Source organism: Brassica napus, chromosome C9 (genome assembly GCF_020379485.1).
Source record: "Brassica napus cultivar Da-Ae chromosome C9, Da-Ae, whole genome shotgun sequence".
Taxonomy (NCBI): domain Eukaryota; kingdom Viridiplantae; phylum Streptophyta; class Magnoliopsida; order Brassicales; family Brassicaceae; genus Brassica; species Brassica napus.
In genome coordinates, this window is record NC_063452.1 from 16,843,196 (window position 1) to 16,858,682 (window position 15,487).

Consider the following 15,487-nt stretch of genomic DNA (forward strand, 5'->3'; position numbering starts at 1 on the left):
TTGGACAAAAACTAAATCTAGATAATAGATTCACGGCAAAACATATATCTGGTCGTGTGTGACTAGCCAGATACATCAAAGCTCCTATGGCACTGAGATATGGCACTTCGGGACCAAGGACATCTTCATCGTCCATCTTAGGACGGAATTGATCAATGTCCAGGCCGAGAGTCCTCACGACCATGGGGCTAGATAAGGGTGGTGAGACTCGGCCATGTTAAATCTCTTGAGTATTTTTTCTGTATATGCCATTTGATGCACAAGGATTACATCTCTTATGTACTCAAGTTGTAATCCCAAACAGAATTTCGTTTTTTCTAGATCTTTCATCTCGAATTCTTTCTTAAGATATTCAACTGTTTGGAAAATCTCTCCAGAGGTTCCTAGGATATTCAAATCATCAATATACACTGCTATGATAACAAAGCCCTGGCCGAATTTCTTTATAAAGATACAAGGGCTGATCGGATCATTTTTATATCCCTCTTTCACTAAGTACTCACTTAGTCTATTGTACCACATTCGGCCTGATTGTTTCAATCCATAAAGTGATTTATTCAACTTTATACAGTGTTGTTCTCGAGTACTCGATTTGTTTTTCAACTCTATACCCTCTGGTACTTTCATATAAATCTCATTATCTAGTGGCCCATATAAGTATGCAGTTACAACATCCATTAACCGCAAGTCTAATTTTTCTCTTATAGCCAGACTTATCAGGAATCTAAAAGTAGTAGCATCCACTACAGGGGAGTATGTCTCATTATAATCTATTCCTGGTCTTTGTGAGAATCCTTGTGCAACAAGTCATGCTTTATATCTAACGACATTACCATGTTCGTTTCTCTTTCTCACAAAGACCCACTTATGGCGGACTAGTTTAACATCATAAGATGTCCGGACTATTGGTCCAAAGACATCTCTCTTCTTTAAAGAGTTTAACTCCACGTTTATAGCTTCTTTCCATTTGATCCAATCTGATCGTTGAGTGCACTCATAAATAGACGTGGGTTCATGATCCTCATTATCATCCATGATTTCAGGTGCTACATTGCATGCAAATATATCATCAATGTCGACATTCTTTATGTTCCATTGTATCCCAGACAAGACATAGTTTATTGAAATCTCATTATTATCAGGACCTTCAGTACCTTGAATTTTGGCGTCCCAAGAATCAGTATTAGATACATCAGGGCCGACCGCATCTAAGCATTCATGATCGGCCGCGATCGCTATTAGGGTTTTGGGATCGGCCGCGGCTAAGTCCCGGGATTTAGGAACGGCCGCGGTCGTGTATAGGGTTTTAACAACATCGGTTTCAATCTCTGCACCTTTCTTAGTTTTCCGATTGTTTTTATCTTTGGAACCTATTGGTCTACCACGTTTCAAACGTTGTCTAGAATCTGTAGCAACTTGATTGTGTCCTTCTTGAACATCAATTCTTATTGGTGTATTAGCAGCTGGTATATATGACTTAGTCAGTCTTTTCGGGTCAGCAAAGGAATTTGGCAATTGATTAACTAGCTTTTGTAAATGTATAATCTTTTGGACTTCTAAATCACACTCTTGAGTCCGAGGATCTTGCCAAGATAAGGATGTTTGATTCCACGTAATTTCTTTTACCAGTTTACTGCTATCTCCCGCTAATGTTGGATGTTCGGATTCATCAAAGTGACAATCCGCATACCTGGCCTTAAATAAATCACCCGTAGTTGGCTCAAGGTATTTTATAATTGTGGGAGAATCATATCTAACATATATCCCCATCCTCTTTTGAGGTCCCATCTTTGTTCTCTGTGGTGGTGCAATTGGCACATAGACGGCACAGCCAAATGTCTTAAGATTGGATATGTCTGGCTCATGACCCGTAAACAATTGTAATGGGGAATATCTATGTTCACTAGACGGTCTTATACGAATCAGTTCGGCCGCGTGCAAGACCGCGTGTCCCTAAGCTGTGGCCGAAAGCTTAGACCTCATAAGCAATGGTCTAGCTATTAGCTAAATTCGTTTTATGAATGGCTCGGCCAAGCCATTTTGTGTATGTACATGTGCCGCGGAGTGTTCCACACTTACCCCCATGGACATACAGTAATCATTAAACGCTTGGGACGTGAACTCACCATCATTGGTCTCTATCATTCCGACCTTAGCATAGTAAAAGGCCAGTAGAGAGTGCATGTATAGACTCTAGGACTTTCTTATAGCCTTGGCCGATCTCTATGATCTGAAGGAACTCTTTGTTTCCTTCGCCCTTAGTCTCAATATGAAAGCCATTCATTCGAATGTCTTTAAAGCTCAATAGGCTTCTCTTAGATCTGGGTGAATACAATGCATCAGATATCTCTAGATGTGTACCCTTAGGCAACATGATATTAGTCTGGTTGTAGCCCTCTATGGGACTTTAGAGACTTTTATATCAAAAACTTCCATTCATTAATAAAATAAGTTCAAAGCAATCAAAACATAGAAAACACAAAGCAAAGAACACAAAAAACATAGATGTCGAATTCAACTTCATTCTTTTAAACAATCAGACGTTTCATACTCCATGAGATCGTCTTGTTCATGATTGAAATCATCTTCACCATCTTGATAAGTCATATGAGCTTCAGGATTCTTCCCTTTCAAACTCTCTTGGTAGAGGTCAACGAGATGTTTGGGAGTACTACATGTCTTAGCCCAATGATTATCCATACCACATCTATGGCACACAAATTTGGTCGAGTTTTGTGGTTTAAATGATGTACCACAGCCTCGGCTATGACCACGGCCTCCATAAGAGTGTCCTTGGCCACGGCCATATGAGTTGCCTAGGCCTCGACCAAACGAGTTTCGGCCTTGACCACCACGTCCATGCCATTTTCCACGACCACGGCCGTGTTGGCTATCACTCTGGACATGGTTCGACTCTTTCTTATCCTCTACGGTCGCATGTGCCTCAGGTAATGGGTTTGTTCCAGGAGGTCTCAATTCACTGTTTCTCATCAACAGTTCATTGTTCTGCTCAGCGAGCAAGAGACAAGAGATCAGATTAGCATAGGTTGTGAAGCCCTTCTCTCAGTACTGTGGTTGTAACAACACATTGCTTGTGTGGAAGGTGAAAAAGGTTTTCTCAAGCATATCCTTATCCGTTATATCCTCACCACACAGTTTCAATTTAGAAACTATCTTAAACAGGGCCGAGTTATACTTGTCCACGGACTTGAAGTCCTGGATTATGAGATTCCTCCAATCATACATAGCCTTTGGTATTAACACCGTTCTCTGGTGATCATATCTCGTTTTCAACTCTGTCCAAAGGTCTAGAGAATTCTCAATAGTCAAATACTGATCTTTGAGACTCTCAATAAGATGATGGCGTATAATTAATATAGCTCCATATCTATCTTTCTCACTTGCATTATTGCCCTCGGTGATACATTCACCGAGTCCCTTAGATTTTAGGATGATCTTAGCATTAAGTGTCCATTGCAAGTAATTATCTCCAGAGAGATTTAGGGCAGCAAAATCCAAGTTGTTGATTTTCGACATCTGAAATCATATATTTCATTCTTAGGATTCATACTGTTCTTACAATGCATACAAGACAATCAGATATATAATGCAAATTGGTCACACGACCAAACGAATATGATGCATTTAGTTCATACGATTATGCATGCATGATATGCTAACAAGCCGCACGGCCAAACAATCCGAACATGCATAATGCAAGACAAGCCGCACATCCAAGAGTATGAACAATCTTAGCAATCGGTTTCTATATGATCTTAATGCAATCGGTTATTCATCTTTAGCAAGAACGATTCTAAGTGATCATGTCACCTCAATAAAACAATCAAGCAATGCATCAAGGGGTTTAGTTACTATCAGCCTAACGATCATATTCAATGAGATTAATGCAATTAGGGTTTCAATATGAACAAGCCGGTCGGTTTCAAGTTTTAAACAAGATGAGAACTAATCAACTCAGGCGATTTCTATCGCAAGATAACATTCAATTAGTTCATCAATTCAATCAACCAAATTCAAGTATGAGATTAATCAATCCTAGCAATCGGTTATATGTGATGATAATCAGATTCAAAACATTCAATCACATAAACAATCAAATCAAATTTCGATTAGGGTTTGCATGGTATGCATGCGGCTAGGCTTTAGGGAATTAGGGTTTCAATTTTAATCAAGCAATAAGATTCAATTTAGGTTATTAGGGATTGGATCTATTGCCTTAGGGTTTTGTTCTTAGGTTTTAGTTTTACCTAAACCTCAAGTCGGGTTGAATGGACCACCTAATAGAGAAGAACGCGAGCTGATCGTTGCTGTCGGGTCGCGAACGGGTTGCTGTCTGTTGCGAACAGATTGAAGCTGAGACGAGTCAAGAACGGGAGCAAGCAGCTATCGGTTCGTGAACGTGCTGAGTATCGAACTGGCTGCTTATCGGGTCACGAATTGAGCTTAGATCGGGAACGCCTTGAGTATGGATGAAGGTTCACGATCGGGTTTAGGGTTTCGCGATCGGGATGGGTTCGAGCCGTCTAGGATTATCGCCGGGATAAGTTCGGGATTAGGTCGGGACTTTTGCTTTAGGGTTTTAAAGTAATCGTGCTGATAACGTGTTGTAAAACAAGAGAATATAATATGTATGTTTCTGTCTTATTCATAAACATCAGGAGCCCTTTATATATAGGAATTACACCGTCATATAATAATGGAAAGACTAGAGAAAGGAAATACTAATATGGAAAGAGTACAAATCATAAACTAATAAGGAAAAGAGAAACTAGGGTTTCTCTCTCTCCAGCCACCGGCTCTCTCTCTCTCTCTAGGGCGCGGCTGTCTCTCTCTCTCTCTCTCTAGGTATGGACCGGTTATGGACCGGGCCGGTTATGGACATCCACAATATGATTTATAACAGATATCCTGAAATCATTGAATCTTCTTTTTAGTTCTTGAATCTTTTTTAACTATGTCGATAAATTTAGGTATGCATGAGGTTCTCCTAACATCGCTATTACATTTTGCAGTCCGTCCCAAAGTGTTGGCATGTCGAATGAGACAATATATTTTTCACTGCCCAGCGTAGCGCTTCCTGCTCAAAATGCAATGCAGATTTTTTTCGTCTTTGGTTTCTTGTGCTCCTAAGCTATGTTTTTCCAGTGCTATCTTTCCGCATCCATGCACAACCACTAAAGATCGATGTATAGGTCCAAGAACCATCTATCAAACATATTTTTTTAAGCATAAGACTTGAGATGTTGCTACTGTGGTTTGGTTCAGAACAACAATTGCTCATTTGATATGAACCATGCTTAGCATTCTCTTTCGGCATATTTTATCAGCTCAAGTGGATCTCTATTAACCCTTCTAAACATTTATCATTATTTGCTTTCTAGAGATATCAAATAATTCATGGATAATGATTCATGTCCATCTCTCGATCAGCAATAATGTTCTTCGTCCAAAAGAGATAATCTATATTAGTGTATATGTTGGACACATGGAATATATTAAGATGGGATGGTGTAGCTGCTAGAGTCCACGCTTGAAGTGCTGGTAGAATTCGAAGATGGCATGGGTTACAGACTCATCACATTCTCAACATCTCTAACATATATTATCACATTACATGTAACGATGATTCAAATTCCTCGTAATTATTATATGTCTTCTGATTGACTGCCATATAAGATGACAAAGTTTTTTTCAAGAATATTTAACTTCCAAACAAAGTCTTGGAGCTTTGTAATGCTTGGTTCCATATATATATATATATATATATATATATATATCACTACAAGAAAACAGCAAGGATACTGAGGGAAAAAATCGTCGGAATTTCGTCGGAATAACGTTATTCCGACGACATACCGACGAAACAAGTCCTCGGAAATAATTCCTCGGAATTTCTTCTTTCCTCGGAAATCCCTCGGAATTTTCCGACGGAATTCCGAGGAAACAAATTTCCGAGGAAATTCTGAGGATCACTAGTTTGTCGGAAATCTCCTCGGAATATACCGAGGGAGAACTTCGTCGGGATATTTCCTCGGAAGCTCATCGATCGATGCGTTTTTGGACACATATTCATCGATCGATCGGAATATACCGAGGGAAATCTTCCTCGGAATATTCCGAGGAACATGTCCCTCGGTATATTCCGAGGAACATGTCCCTCGGTATATTCCGAGGAAGATGTCCCTCGGTATATTCCGAACGGTTTTTTATAAACAGATCGATCGATGGATTTATGTCCAATAACGCATCGATCGATCGAGTAAAAAATATAATTAATTTCCTCGGAATGTAAAAAATATTAATTTTTTTAAAAAAATAAAATTTTTGAAATTTAAATTCGAAAATATAAAATTAAAATTAAAATTGAAATCATATTAATTAATATTCAAAGTTTCACAAATAAAAATAAAACATTCCGAGTTTTTGGGAAAAAAAAAACTACGGGCCTGGCACGTCCGGGAACACCTCGTTCGGGTACATCATCTCCATCATTTGCTGGTTCAGCCTCCTCTGTGCCTCATAGCCCGCCTGTTGAGCCGCCATCTGGGTCTCCAACAAAGATATGCGATCATCCTTGTCATTCAACTGAGCCGTAAGTACTTCTGGATCAACAAAGGGCGGTGGTGCAGAAGAAGGAGGAACCGACCGGGTGCGACGACCCAAACCGACCAAACGTCCCTTCTTCTTTGGAACCGACTGAATAGAAAATAGCCAAATTTACAAATTTAAACCAAGAAATAAATGAATTGAACTTTAAATAAAAAGAACTTACGGATTCAACGATTTCGTTGATTCGAAACCGGGACAAGTTGGTCGAAGCCGTCGAAGCGTCATCCTCGGTTTGAAGCTGAGACACTTCGTCTACCACCTGAGTTTGGACCAGGTCGACCACGTCCCTCACAAGACCGTCATCAATCTGGCCGGTCTTCTTGTTGGTATACGCCCTCCTCATTAGGGCGAGATCATCAACCGGCTCGCCATCATTTTCTTCCGCCTTGAAAAAAAACATAAATTAAAAAAACATTAGAAATTAGAAGAAATGCACAATAAATTAAAATTCTGAAACTCAAATAATTGAAGAAAAAGCGGTTGAACTTACCATGCGATCTCCCAGAGTGGCAATAGATTGAGCACCCAAGTTATGCTTGTAGATGCCCTTCCCTTTACGGTCGCTCCTGCGGTTGGTGGAGTTGGTGGAAGAAGTTTCTTTCGTCTCTTCCTTATCCCAATGCGCACACAACTCCTTCCAGACCGTGTCGTTCATCGACTTTGGGACCTTTTAATAAAAAAAAAAGAAAATAGTTTAAAAATTAAAAAATAGTTTAATAAATTAAAAAATTGTTTAATAAATTAAATCGAACCTTATTGATTTCCCACTTCTTCTTCCACTCGTGGATCTGCTTCCCATAGTTGTCCATAACTTTATGGACGAAGTGGTGATAGATAAAGAGCGTCTCATCGGAATTCCAGTTGAACTCTTGCTGAAAAAAAAACACAATTAGTAGAAAATTTATATTAAAGATTAAAAATATAAGTAAAAAATTAGAATACTTACCGCAAACTGACGAAACCACAGAACCTGCTTGTCGGTAGGGAAGTGAGTGAAAGTCGGATGTCCCCTGTCGAGGGCCGAGTACATCATACGGTTGATCCATGCGCTGATCCCGTTCCCGGATCGGTTGAACCTAATAAAAAGAACAAACGGTTAATAATGAATCCAAATTTAAAGAAAAAAAATGTTTAATTACCATGTTTGACCCCGTCCATGTGGATACGGAGTGAGATACGGAAGATGGTCACGACCGGGCTGTTGAACCAACTCCGCAACACTCATCACTCCCGGAGGACCCGGAGGAGCAGGAGCGGATGCAGCAGCGGGAGCTAGAGGAGCAGGAGCGGGTGCAGCAGAGGGAGATGTATGGTTGGAGCTGTGGGGCGAAGGGGAATCCTGAAAATGGGTGGAATCTCGAGACTGGCTCCCCGTACCACCACGACCACGACGCTGTCGAGGCCGGGTCTGATCATCATGAGACCTGTAAATTTAAAAAATATAAAAAATATATTTAATAAATACAGAAATATATAAATTAATTTTTTTAAAAAAAAATCCCAAATAATTTAATCACAAAAAAATATTTATAGATATTAAAAATATTTAATAAATATATAAAAATAGTTCTAATAAACAAAAAATAGTTTTAATAAATAAAAAATAGTTTAATAATTACAAAAAATACTTTTAATAATATATATATATATATATATATATATATATATATATATAAAAATATTTTTAAATCCCAAATAATAGTTTTTAATCACAAAAAAAGTTTTATAGATATTAAAAATGTTTTGTAAAGTCCAAAAAATCGAATTTATATACAAAAAAGATTTTGTAAAATCCAAAAAATCGAATTTATATAGAAAAATCGTTTTGTAAAATACAAAAATCGATTTTATATACAAAAATCGATTTTATAAATACAAAAAAATAAAAAAATATAAAAAAATTCTAAATCAATTCAACAAAACAAATTATTCAACCAAATCACAATTCTAAACCTATTATACAACCAAATCACAATCCTAACCAATCACCCTAACAAAAATCTATCAAAACTACACAAAAACCTAACAAATAGAACCTAAGAGAGTGGGATAGGGTCCTTACATGATTTGTGTAAGAGAAGGGGGAGATCGCCGGAGATATCGTCGGATTTCAGGGGGAAATCGCCGGAGGAGTCGCGCAGAGGAAGAAGAGAGAAATGGGGAAGAAGAAGCGGCTCGTGGTTATAAAACCTAGGGTCCGACGGATACTATCCGTCGGAATTCCGTCGGAATTCTAATTTCAATTTTCGCGAAATATTTGCCCGGTAAAGTGAAAATATTCCGAGGAAATTCCGACGGATAGTAAAATTTCCGTCGGAATTTCCTCGGAATATTCCGAGGAAATACCGAGGAACTAGTGTTTGGGGTTTCAAAACATCAATTTTTTTGCCGTATTTCATTTCTTATACAATTGTAATGCATACCATTGAGGATTCTTTGTATAGATGAGCATAAACCATGAAATAACAAATTTCAAAACTAATTGAAAGTATTCCCTTTACCGTTCATTAAAAGGTATAAGTGTTTCTCTTATGTTGTGGGATTTCGTTCATACAATCGGAAAAGTGTTAATTATACGGTAAGGAACAAATTTTTGACTTCATAATGAACGTAAGACACTTAATAAGGGTTATATAGGTGTTATTCAAACCGCAAAACGTTGTTTTCGGTTTAAAAACCCTATTTCCTCGGAATTTCTTCGGATTATTCCGAGGGAATTCCGAGGAAACCCCTTCTTCCTCGGAATTCCGTCGGAATATTCCGAGGAAATTCCGAGGAACTAGTGTCTGGGGTTTCAATACGTCAATGTTTTTTTTATAAACGGATCGATCGATGTATATATATCCAAAAACACATCGATCGATCACTAAGATGGACCAAAGCGTAACAATGTGATCGATCGATTAGATTATCCCATCGATCGATCAAGAATCTCAAGCGTTCCTCGGAATGTCCTTGGAAAATCTCGTACGTTTTTTTATAAACGGATCGATCGATGTATATATATCCAAAAAAGCATCGATCGATCACTAAGATGGACCAAAGCGTAACAATGTGATCAATCGATTTGACTATCCCATCGATCGATCGAGAATCTCAAACTTTCCTTGGAATGTCCTCGGAAAATCTCGTACGTTTTTTTATAAACGGATCGATCGATGTATATATATCCAAAAACGCATCGATCGATCACTAAGATGGACCAAAGCGTAACAATGTGATCGATCGGTTTGACTATCCCATCGATCGATCGAGAATCTCAAACTTTCCTCGGAATGTCCTCGGAAAAGCTTGTACGTTTTTTTATAAACGGATCGATCGATGTATATATATCCAAAAACGCATTGATCGATCACTAAGATGGACCAAAGCGTAACAATGTGATCGATCGATCCGTGTTTGTACAAAAACACATCGATCGATGCGTGTGCGGGAAACAGAATTATAAGGCAAAACCCGAACTTTTTGGATCAAAACCTCAGAACTCTTATCCCCTCCGATTTCCCTATAATTCGACCCCCCCCCCCTTTTCTCTCTCTATAATCATCCGATTTGAACAATTTTGGGCTCTATTCCCCTTGATTTTTCGAGCTCTACCTGATTCCTACACTCATTTTCACCCTAAGACAGGTATACTCCGCGAATCTCCACATTCTGAAATCGTGTTCTTGAGCAATTTTTTGGGTTTTGTGAATTTTTTATTTCCGTGTTGATTCCTTGATCAAATATGCATGAAACAGATGTTTAAACATGGAATAGAACACAATTGTCTGTGATCAACGAGTTTGGAACAGGATTTGAGATGATTTAGGGATTGAGAATTTTTTTCAATTTGGTTTTTTTTATCACAACTCGATTTCGCCTTTCATTTTCATGTTGATTTGAGTTCTTAATTGATTATAATTATGTTGAGAGCAATGATTCTATTTTGTAGAGAATGAAGCGCACGAAAACATCAGCAAAGAAGAACACACAAGAAGAGGGTTCGTCTCAGCGAGAGAAGCAAAGGCCAAAGAAGTGGGATAAGTCTGATACCACCCACTACAACAACATGAAGAAGGTAGCCGTTCCGGCTACACAACTAGCATGTCCTGAGACGATGACAATATTGGGAATCAAATCAGACATTGAAGGGCTGTTCCAGAACATGGGTCTAGGCCAACTATGCAACCTCAACGAACCCACTTATCCGGAGTTGGTACGCCAGTTCATAGCATCCGCATACGTCAGCCATCCCGATGATAGCCATCAGGAAGGTTTTCTGGCATTCGTAGTGCAGAAAGTATACTTTGAGGTATCTTTCACAGACCTCTGCGGACTATTTGGATTGAGTGCAGGGGAGAGGACATCTGGTCTTTATTGGACTTCAGAGCTGTTGAACTTCTGGGAAACGATTGGCACAGGGGTTTATAGATCTTCTCAGGCAAAGGAGTCACTTATCCGGAGCCCAGTACTGAGATATGCCACACGCCTCATTGGCTCATTGCTATACGGGACAACCACAGCCGCATCAGTCACGCAATGGGAGTTGTGCCTCCTGTACCAAGGTGTGAGGCATTTGCTACCGGCATTTGGAAACTCTACATTCCCACCTGCTACTGCCTTCAACATGGGAGCGGTGCTGGCCGCAAACTTAGCAGGATACAAGGGGAAAGTAACCAAATCCAAGAGCAGTGCATGTGGATTTGGTGCAGTGATTACTCGGATCCTTACACATGTGGGTGTAGACTGCGAGAACCATCAGGTAGCACTGGACAGATCGAACAACATTGCTTGGAACTACCTGGATGTCATTTCTCTAGTAAGTAAGGAGTTCATAGCTGGTCCCCACTCGAGGATCGATCGGGATGGTCCTTACGTCTACGTATTCCAGGACCGAGCGAAGAAAACACTCTACTGCCACCTGCCTCAGATCGGCCTGACTGCTCTACTTTCAGAGGCTGCAGTTGAGTTCCTACCCCCTGCTACCGCACTAGTAGACAAGCCATCCTTCTTCACGCCAAAATATCAGACCAAAGGCAAGGCCGTGGTTGATGAAGAAGGAGAAGATGAGGCTGCACAAGCCATTCCAGATGATTCACAACCCCATCAGCTACTCCCATCAGACTCCAGCCAGTACAAGCTGCAAGAGCTTCCACCGAACGCCACTTCGCGCCAGCAACAACATTGGAGAGATCAGAGCATAAAGACAAACAACGACATGCTACACAAGATCTGGGCTGCCATTTCACGTATCAGGCCGTGTCGTTGCCAAAAGGATGATGTAGTTCATCAGGACAACTCTCCATCCAGCTCTGGTTCGGGTTCGAGTGGTACACACAGGGTAAGAAAGAGGTCTAAGAGACCCAAAGATGCAGGAACATCTGGAGCAGGAGACGAGGAGTAGGAGCTATCACCGGCCAGTATTGCCATTTGATTTCCGACCGCGCTATTTTATTTTATTTTCTATTCTAACGTTTTATGGTCTTATTTTCTGTTAATTTTGAACTTAGTTTTTTTTTTTTATTTTTTTATTTTTTTTCTTAATTATGAGTTCGTATTTCTTTTACATGGTTTCTTCATTTTATTTGGTTGTGTTTTGAGTAGTTTTTAATTCGTATTCAGCTTTGCCTTGCTAGATAAACCAAATAACTAATATCCGAGGAAAGAGGTTATATCAAGTGTTCCTCGGAATTTCCTCGGTATTTCTTAAAAAAAAAAAAAAAAAAAATCAATGGTAGTCTGTTTCCGAGTCATCATCACCAGATGAATCTGAATCTGGATCTTGGTGAAACTCTCCAATCACTGGTTCATCCTCTACGTGAACGACGGCTTCCTCTCCGAAGTCGGTTAAATCGACTACAAGGCCAACTCCAGCTAAATCTTCTGCTGCACTTAAGTTGCCGGATGTGCTTGGTTGTAGTGGGTCTTCCAGCTCAGAACTTCCCTGAACTCGGCCTCTCGGGTTGAGTCTTGTAACAGTAACCCATGGATCATCTCTGTTCCTTACCCGGGGGTACTTGATATAACAAACCTGTAACATTTAGAAAAATTATAAATTAATACACATGATGATGAATCATTCTGAATAATTAACATTTAATTACCTGATCGGCCTGAGAAGCAAGAATGAAAGGATCATAATATTGCAGCTTTCGCCTCGAATTTACTGATGTAACACCAAATGCATCTGTTCTCACACCTCGATCTGGAGTGTTGTCGTGCCAATCACAATAGAAAACAGTACAGCGCAATCCAACCATGCCCAAATACTTGATTTCCAAAATCTCATGTATGTGTCCGTAGTATACATCATCTCCTGATGCAGAACAAACGCCAGCATCATAAGTCGTACTCGAACGTCTCCTCTTCTGAGTTGTGAATGCATATCCTCGAGTACAAAATCTCGGATATGACTTCACAACAAAGTTTGGTCCAACGACCATCTCACGTATCCAATCGTCAAATGTTTCACCTCTGGCCAAACCAGCAGACACCTATTAATAGCACATATATATATGTTATATCAATAAATGTGAATTAGTATAAATATGTGATAAAATATATTTTAATTTGTTTAAAGCACTCACATAAGTAAACATCCATCCAGTAAATTCTCTCTGCTTCATTTCTTCTAGTTCGTCCTCTGTGGCGTATCTATACTCGAACCGCTTTTCTGCCATGAAAATCCTGTATATGATGACAATAATGTAATTAATTAAGATTTAAATTTCAACTTGTTAAAATAAAAATTTGTAAGCTCATTTATTTACCTCTCATATTGAAGAACGTCTTCGCAGTTGGTGAGCAAATATGTTTGCAAATGACTGCGCTCCTGCTCAGTAAGTCGACGGTCCTTTGGTTTTCCGCTAAGTCGTCCAACGTCTGTGAAAATGTCTGGAACCGTAACATGATATGTTGCCCGTTCGCCTCTATCATCATGCCGAGCAGGTCTTCTGTTTTTGGTCTGAACTTCTGCTGGAAAGTAGTACTCGGCAAAGTTTGAAGTTTCTTCATTGATCATCTGTGCGACTATAGAACCTTCCACCCTACTTAAATTTTTCACCATCTTCTTCAAATGGAACATATACCGCTCATACAGATACATCCATCTATACTGCACAGGACCACCAAGTTCCAATTCTCTTGCCAGGTGAATAACAAGATGCTCCATAACATCAAAAAATGAGGGAGGAAATATCTTCTCAAGGTTGCACTGAATCACGGCTATGTTAGTCTTCAAATTTTCAATACCTTCAAGAGTCACTGATCTCGTGCATAAATCGCGGAAGAAACCACTTATCCCTGCAATTGCTTCATGAACATTTCGTGGTAATAGTTCCTTGAAGGCGAACGGAAGGAGGCGCTGCATCATTACATGGCAATCGTGGCTTTTCAAGCCAGTAAACTTTCCTTCCTTTCTGTCGATACAGTTACGCAAATTTGATGCGTAACCGTCTGGAAATTCCACATCGTTTGAAATCCAATCAAAGAACGCATCTTTTCCCTCTGCATCAAGTCGGTATATGGGAAAAGGAGCCCTACCATTCTCATCAACATGAAGTTCTGAACGAGCACATATATCGACTAAATCCAGTCTTGACTTCAAATTATCCTTTGTTTTACCTTGAACATTAAGGATCGTGTTCATGAGATTGTCAAAAAAGTTCTTCTCAATATGCATGACATCTAAATTATGCCTTAGCAGATGATCCTCCCAGTATGGCAGATCCCAGAAAATACTTTTTTTGTGCCAGTTATGTAGTTCTCCAACAGCATCTACCGGAAAACGCTCATGTCCACCGACGTCTGGCGTCCTTTCTGCACCAAAATCTCTTAGTTGTATCTTCAAATCTTTCCCACAAATTTCCGGAGGTGGACTGTCAAACACCCTCTTGTTCTTCGTAAACAAATTCCTACTCCTACGATATGGATGATCAGGTGGTAGGAATCTCCTGTGACAGTCAAACCAACACGTTTTCCTTCCGTGTTTTAGTTGGAAAGCATCAGTGTTATCTTGACAATATGGACATGATAGCCTTCCATGCGTTGTCCATCCAGACAACATACCATATGCTGGAAAATCACTTATTGTCCACATTAGTACTGCCCGCATTTGAAAGTTTTCTTTACACGAAACATCGTATGTTTCAGCACCTTGAGCCCATAGTTGTTGCAACTCATATATTAGTGGCTGAAGAAACACATCAAGTGATCTCTTAGGATGCTCTGGTCCGGGAACGAGAATCGAGAGAAACAAAAACTCTCGTCGCAAGCACAAGTTTGGGGGTAGGTTGTATGGTGTAAGAATGACGGGCCATAGAGAATACTGTCTTCCACTCTTGCCAAACGGACTGAAACCATCAGTACATAATCCAAGGTAGACATTTCTTCTCTCATACGCAAAGTCGGGATACTTTGATTGGAAATGCTTCCACGCTTTTGCATCTGAAGGATGTCTGATCTCACCATCTGTTGAGTGCTCCGCATGCCATCTCATTGGTTGCGCTGTGCGTTCAGACAGATACAACCTCTGCAACCTTTCCGTCAAAGGTAAATACCACATCCTTTTATATGGCACTGGAACTCTTCCACTCGTATCTTTATAACGAGGCTTTCCACAAAATTTGCATGTAACCCGCTGTTCATCCGCCCTCCAATAAATCATGCAGTTGTCGCTGCATACATCTATTACCTGATACGATAAACCAAGACCAGCTACGAGTTTCTGAACCTCGTAGTATGAACCAGGAGCTACATTATCCTCGGGTAGAATACCTTTTACAAAATCAGCAATCGCATCCACACAGTCTTCAGCCAAATTATAATCTGTTTTAATGCCCATCAATCTTGTAGCAGATGATAAAGCTGAATGACC